Source organism: Callionymus lyra, chromosome 8, assembly GCF_982586985.1.
Source record: "Callionymus lyra chromosome 8, fCalLyr1.hap1.1, whole genome shotgun sequence".
Taxonomy (NCBI): Eukaryota; Metazoa; Chordata; class Actinopteri; order Syngnathiformes; family Callionymidae; genus Callionymus; species Callionymus lyra.
Window position 1 is genome coordinate 8,486,809 of NC_141825.1, and position 7,935 is coordinate 8,494,743.

General features: G+C 37.2%; 1 protein-coding gene across 1 annotated transcript in view; it reads right to left on the minus strand.

Moving 5' to 3' along the window:
* Positions 1-6,863, minus strand: part of otud7a (OTU deubiquitinase 7A) — a 47,312-nt gene extending 40,449 nt beyond the window's left edge. Inside the window, exon 1 of the mRNA XM_087796979.1 lies at positions 6,726-6,863. The gene's annotated coding sequence lies outside the window, so the exon portion shown is untranslated. The remainder of the gene's footprint in view (positions 1-6,725) is intronic.
* Between the last annotated feature and the right edge of the window lie 1,072 nt (positions 6,864-7,935).

Here is a 7,935-nt window from a genome sequence, read left to right on the forward strand (position 1 = left end):
AGGGATAGTAAAACACTTGAGACTGATTTCTTCATCATGGCTGCGTCAAAACAAAGCTTGAAGACCAATTACAGGACACTTGCAGCTGCTTATGAAAATAAGTTGGACAGTTTCTTCCTCGTGCTTGGCTGCCAAGCGTTTATGACCTCCTTGTTGGACGGAGACACAGCTGGTACTTATTGTGTTTAAGGACGGAATGAGGAAGAAAATTACAGCCAATTAAAGACATTTTTCAGGGAGGAGTGAAGACGTTTGTTTTTTCATGACTAGAATTTATTATTTAAAGAACATTTTTTGCATATAACAAGACTGTCCTTCAATAATTTACTTCGTCTTAGTGTTTTTATAACAATATGTGACTATTTATTGTGTTTATTTTATACAGCACTCAAACCGTTATCTAATAATAAAGTATAACGTTCTTTAAAATCAACATTTTAGAACTTCAGCAGAACATTGTTAAGACATAATACATTAATGTTCAACTGACACAACGGCAACTTTAAGATGGAATTTCGTGTAATCTGCGAATAACCATTATTTCCCAAACAGCAGAAACCCTGTTACATAACAGCAAAAGAGAGCCTTCAATATTGTGTTCCACAAAAGCATGTAAAACCAGCCCAGCTTATTTTTTAGGGATGAGTTCTGTTTAAGAAGATTTTAGTGGGGCTTAAATTAACCGAGCGACAAAATGGAGATACGCTGATTTTCCGAGTGGCGGGGGAAGGAATGTGGTGAGAAAAAAAAGAAGGCTGACCTCTTTTTCTCAATGAATGAAAATGACCTGGGCTGTGGAGCTTCGAAAATTCAGGTCTCCAAGGGTATCCTGCGCAACTGTTCGATTTAGAAAAGGTTCCCTTGCTGATTCCCCCGGCAGGTCGTCGTACTGGTTTGGAAGCGCCCGGAATAAATTGCAGGCGCATAAACACGGCGATAAAGACACTCGGCTGCCACGCGAGTGATCACGATCTGGGTCACATTTGGGTAAATACTGGCACACAGGAAATATCTGTCTTACTCATCACATGGCAAACAACCATGATGCAGCTAAACAGGCTCTCCAATGGACCACAACAATTAACTTGTTAAGCTAGTTAGTTAAATTAACCTAAAAATAGGGATTAGCAACAGGCTCCACCTTAACATGTTTTGACTCTCATTCCTTTAGTCACACCTATTTATGTTCTTGTTCACCAAATTACCTCAAAGGTCGTCTTCCTATTCTCCTTTTTTGTGTGTCTCCATCCCCATCCTTCTTGGTTCTGCACTGTGTTTACTCTAAACCACTGGGTTACTTTTCTATTCCCAACAGTCCCAACATAAGGACTTCATGGTTCAGATCCCTGTTTTTACGCCGAGAACTACAGGTCTGTTTCAAGATTGTGTATCATTTTTACGAATACTAAAAACTACACTTGAGCTGTGTCTCAAATCACATACTTGCGTAGTTAAACTTAGTGTTTTTAGTGCATAAGTGCGTCTCAATTTTTAGTATGCAAAATGTAGTGCGCCATGCACACTAAATTGGCGTACTCAAACACCCACAAAACTGAGTATGGATCGACTTTCTATCATAAATGGCCGCCATCTTAGTGAAGTTGACATTGTAAATGGAAGTTACGTCATATATATATATATATATATGTATATACATATACTTATGTATATACCAGCAGGTGTCGATAGTGTTCTTACAGCTGGTTGAAATCATCGTTAAATAGTAGTAGAGGAAGAAGCTGTCACGTCGTTTCCAGTTGTGTGTGATTTGAGACATACTATCTGTCAAGTATTTGTGTACTAGTTAGTACGTACACTATCCTGATGCATACTAACCGACAGTATGGGATTTGAGACACAGCACAGGTATTAACCGTACATTTATCAACATTAGCAGAGCATCAGTGATACATGACATGTTTCTATCTAAACTTTTATTTCACGGATAAGAATGGAAACATTCTCACCAACAACACAAAAATAGCCAAACACTTTATTAATTCCTCTAAGCCATTGTTTAATGGTAGATCATTTATTACTGTCCGATTAATTATTAGGACTATAAAATATAAAACTGTCAAAAAAAACCCTGCCATTTCTGTGGGTGTTCCAAACATTAATTCTGAGAGTACCTCACCTTGACCGTGGGAACTATTTATTTATTATTTTTTTCATTTTACGATTGATTATTTTATTTATATAATCAAGCTCTTTTCATCCATTGTTGATTTATAATTTCACGCTCTAGCTGTTTCATACTTCGAGTCACACAAAGTATTCTCACAAAATGATTGTATACAAAGTGATATTTTAGGGATTTGGTTTACAGTAAGAAGTAGTACTTGAGTATTTGTCAACAACAGAAGATCTTGGATTATAGCTCATACTTCCCCCAAAGGGCTCAATTCACTTTTCTTAAAAAAAAAAAAAAAAGCATTCATTCAAATCAATATTTTGCTTCCTGATTGAAGGATGTTCTCTTACTGGAATTGGTTTGAGATCACGAAAAGTGATCAGTCAAATCACCAAACTCTTACAGTGAGACCAGCGATGTTAGCTTTCAATTCTGCGTTCACAGAGTTCTTATAAGGCACCACCAGACTTACAAAGCAACTTTATAACAATGTAGAAAGGAGCAACGATACATTACTGTTAAATAATATACATACAAGTCATTTTAGTGTATGATGTTTCCTAATTCTGCTTGGTTTAACTGAGTGTGGTGTCCAAACAGTGCTGCTTAATACCATCAAAACTTATGTTCCAGAACTACAAAATAATTAAATAATGGGTTTCTTTTCCCCACTAAAAACATTTCCTTAAAATTACATCAGGCTTTTTTTTGTTATTTTGTAAACAGAACAGCCGTGACCATCTTAAAACCTACTTGATGGAAGGAAACAACAACACATACTGATTCGTTATTCTTTTAAAATGTGATTAAGCTTCACAAATGTGTGTATTCTGTTTAAAAAATGATGTCGGCTCCTCTTTCTTCCACACTTCATCACTCAATATCTAGAAAGGAAAAGCTCAGAATGGAGTATATCTGGTGAAGTTTAGGGGTAAAGTGAGGGAGGCCAGATGGTGTGGAGACATAAGAGAGGAGAGACAGCGTTGGATGAATAATGATGGCAATGAGAAAGGAAGACAACCAGTCAAGTAAATAAGGCCACGAAGAAGACAGGTGTGACTATAGGGATGATGATCACGATAGAAGAAGCTACTTCAATAATAATGCGTGGATCGGGACCGACACAATAAATGATGACGTTATAAGCGGATGTGTACCATGTATATGATTCTTACATATATAATTCACACCACAAAACATGTGCATTATCGCCATGGATTAAGGTCAAAGACCAATTTCCCGCTTACGTAATGTGATCATGAGTAGCATGACGCCATAGCGGCCTGTAACAGATGTGCAAATGCAATAGCTGGAACGTTAGGAATCCATTTCCTGACATTTTCCCCTCCAACCTCATTTTAAAAAAATGAGTGATCGGCCACTCTGCCAGCCTCCATGAACAACAGCTGACCTCCAAATGCTCGCAGGCAGGACACTTGCCTCCCCACCTGAAGGGATGGGGAAAGACTGAGGACCACTTCTGCTCGGAGCCGTGATTGGGCAATAAGTCCCACCAGCACTTGACCCCCTCCGTCAACCTCTCAACGTCAAGAAATTCATTTCTAAAATAGACGTCAAATCAAGAAACCAAATTGTTGCTTTAATTGCCTTTGAATTCTCTTTTGAGTTGTTTTTAGCGTCACAATGTCAATGAGCACGTGGCATGAAAGACCGTCCCAGCTCCACAACAAATGTCATCTTTGTTCTACTTTTCAGTCGCCGAATGCCAAAGCCGGAAACAGAATTTCCTCTGATATCTGATCAGGTTCCGAGCAACTCCACCACAATTCCACCCTGCCCCGATTCTCTAAGACTCGCTCAGGGACTGGCATGACGTAAGCCGGCCAGACTCGGGCCCGTCTACAGTTGATCTCAATATTTCCCAGAGAAACATTCAACCTTTCCACATCCAATATTTGGTCTTGAATTACAGAAATATTTAAGTCGGAGTTCATTCAATTCCTAAAGCCCACCTTTTTTTTTTCATTTGACCTACTTCCTTGAATATAAACCATTGGGCATGGCAAGGAAAGAGACGCATAGACCATCCTCATACAAGAGGTTCCTATGAATGAAATGTTACTTATTCAGAAAAAGCATCTCTGAGCCGATGAGGAAAACAAAAAGTTATAGCTCAGTCCTGCAAGAAAAACCAAGATGGCGTCAATAGGACCTACCTGAGAAGGAGATGTATAGAAATAAAAGTGAACAGTGTGTATTCATTTTAGTTTTTCCATTCCGTTTCCAGTTCTGAATGGAACTGGCCATTTGACCAGCGCCAGTAATAAAGATAGAAAGAAGGATAAGAAAGATAAAGACTTAGTAAGTAGGTTATTTTATATTTGTAAAGCGCTTTTCCAGACCAGGGTCACACAGAGCTTAAATAATCAAAACAATACCCAATAAAATATATACCTAAAAGGTCAAGACAACACCGTAAATCTATGAATTAATGTTTATATGAATATAAACATATGAAGATAACCCAGTACAATCACAAATGGAAGTTGAAACATGACCCCAAAAGCAATGCCTCATTGGTATTGTAGTTAACCGCTACAGCAACTTCAGAATACTACTTATATTTAATCACGTCTTAGTAAGGCTGTTGCTAATTCTTAAAATGTCATGTACCGTTAGACAAAAAACAAAATGAAGCTCATGAAAACATGATCATCACCGAAGGAATTCATGATAACATTGTCCAAAATCAGCCTCTAAAAACTACATTTCTTTCATGTTTGTTAATATATTTTAGAAAATATAAATCCTTAACTTAAGTAAGATTTTTTTTTAACAAACCCTAATTACTTCGAACATTCCTGAGCGCCACACCCGGAGTTATATAGTCCCACTTCCTGGTCAAACAAAACCACTTCAGCTGAAGTAAAACAATGACCGACCAGCTATTTCTTACTATTTATCAATATTGAACCTGAATAGTATTGAGTAAGATACGAACCAACCATATTTTCAACTATTTTATTACATTTATTTGAATAAAGAACATGTGTGAGACTAACATGCATGTCTGTCAAATGTATTTGAGCAAAAGCAAATGTTTTTAGGCACAATAAATACATTAAATTAATGGGTATCCACCACAAAGAGAGGTAAACTAACCAAAACAGAGATCTTCAAGTTCCATCATGATTAAAATTGAACTGGCCCGAGCACTATATCATCTTGAATAAGAGTTGCTGTTGTGGTCATCGACATAAATCCCTTCATAACACTTCCCGCCTCCATTATTCCATCAGCAGAAGAAATGGAAAACAAATATTGTATGACCTCAGCCAAGAAAGTTGTGGTTTTGTCAGCAAGTATCTTATCTGATGGATAAAATTACTCAAAAAGTTAGAACCACATTTTCAGGATATGTTGATCAAACGACAAGGAATATATTTGACTACTATGTTTTGTGTTATGATATTGCAAAAATAAACCGAATAGTATAGATAAAATAAATAAAGTCCAACAATATTGTGTAATAAACTAACATTAGTGGTGGAGGTCCTCACTCTCTGGGTGTTTTTAACCTCATCAATTCATTTGACATACACTTATTTAAAGACTAAAAGCGAGGGCAGCAGATGAGGAAGAGCGAGCCCTCCTTTTTAATCTTAGAACACTTTATCCTAATGAAAATGAAATTAAAAGCTAGCACGTTACGATGACGGTAAGAAGGTCCCGGGCTCCAACTCAGCTTGGACCAAACTCCGAAGCATTCGGGTTCACTTCAACAATACACAAACATAAACAGCTATATTGATCATTTTAAATTTACAAGGAGGTGACAAATTATATTGAGGGAAAAGTGGAAAAATGTTATATTTGAATTGACTGCCAACGTATATAAATGACTATAAAATAATGAAAAGATCCTCTGTAATAACAGTATATTTTCAGGCTTTGTTTTTCTTTCCCATTTTGTAACCACTGGAAAGGAACTTGCTTGGCCCCAAACCTAAAAAAAAGAAGCTCATTGATGCTCATTTTGTGAATGAAAGAACTTGGGATGAAGGATTATGTAACGAATAAAAGAGGATAACATGTAGTCTAGTGTCATGTCTCTGTACATGAAGAAAAATCGTAAACATGACATGAAAACGTGCAATGTTTCATTTAAATCGAAAGGATTGTGTAGGATACTTTAAATGAGGCCAAGCACTAAAACAAAACAAGGATCAAGCTGCTCCTTTAAACTGATTTTTTTTTCTCCATTGAACCATGTCCTTCTGTTTATCTATAAGAGTAACATATCCGGCAGGCTAATAAGATAGCATCCCAAAATATAGCCAAGTGAACTGCACTATTTATACGAGACATAAACACCATTTTAACGAGAGTTAAAGATGAATCGTTGAGGAATCCTCCGGGGCAGGTTTGTGGCCTCAAGTCTTCCTTCCTTCCACCTGAAATAAAGGTGTAGGGACGGAAGTTGGGAGCATCGCGGCACGTACAGTAGGTGCACCTGTCTGCGGTGCTGCTCTATTGTGTCCGCCGACAGGCACGAGCCTTCCGGGGCCGGCCCCCGTCGTCGGTCGACACTCGTCGGGGAACGAAACGGAAACAAACCGTGGCCTCTTACCGCGTCGTCCTCGGTCATCGTTGCCCGTCGTGATGCTCTCGGTCCGGACCTCTCTGACGAACCGCTAATTCCTCTCGGCTGTCTCACCGCCTCGCTCTCCGTCTCTCTCTCTCTCATCCCCATGTCATCTTTCTTCGCTGCAGCAGAAGGCTGGCCACGCCCCCTTTCGCACGACGAGACATGACGTCACCCGGCGACGACCGTCACTTTGACACACAAAATTGCTTTTTTTAATTTCTTTTTTATTTATTTATATTATTTGGGTTTCGTATGATATTTTAAACCTATCGAGCAAATATTCTATATTTCTGAAATGATGATAAAAATAATACAATTTCCACGCACCTTCAAGACTTACATATGATAATATGAAAACTTAAAATGAATAAATAAATTGATAATTTTTTATGATTGTAAAATATTAAATTAATAATAGATTTATTTGTCTTTTTATGTATTGTTTTGGGTGGTATTTGTATATATAAACAATACTGTGTTATCAGTTTTATCTTGACCTAATCTTCCTCTCTCTTTGCGCTTGATGGATCTACTGACTCCTTTAAGAAACATCTTAAGACGTTTCTATTTGTTCAGGCTTTTCCTTGATTTTCTGGAACTCCTGTTGTGTTATCAGTTTTATCTTGATCTTTAAAATATATACTTTATTGAATATTGTTTTGATTGTTTAAGCGCTTTGTGAACCCGGTCTGGAAAAGCGCTCTACAAATAAAAATTACTTACTTACTTACATGTAGAGAAAATGTACAACTGTTTTCAATTTTTATTTAAATGCTATTGGCTACACATTTAATCCAATTTTGGGTCGCAACCCAGTCATCACCAGTTTAAAAATGATCTTATTACAGATTTCTACCTATTGTCATAGTTCCAAGTGCATGTTGTTGGTTGTCTTTCTTTATAGGCCCTGCATTAGACAGGCGAACTCTGCCTCTTGCCCGATGTAGCTGGGAAAGCTCCATCATCTGCGACACAAACACAGGAATTAGAATTATAAAATAACTAAATAAACAATTACACTTTAAGAAATTTGGTTTATATATACATTTTAGGTGCATATCTGTTTGGTTATATTATATTGTGACATCTAATTATATTTCAACTTGTAGGAATTATCCGGTTACTAAGGTTATTTATCTATCTATCTATATATCTATTATTATTTATTTTATTTTATTATGATTGCAATACC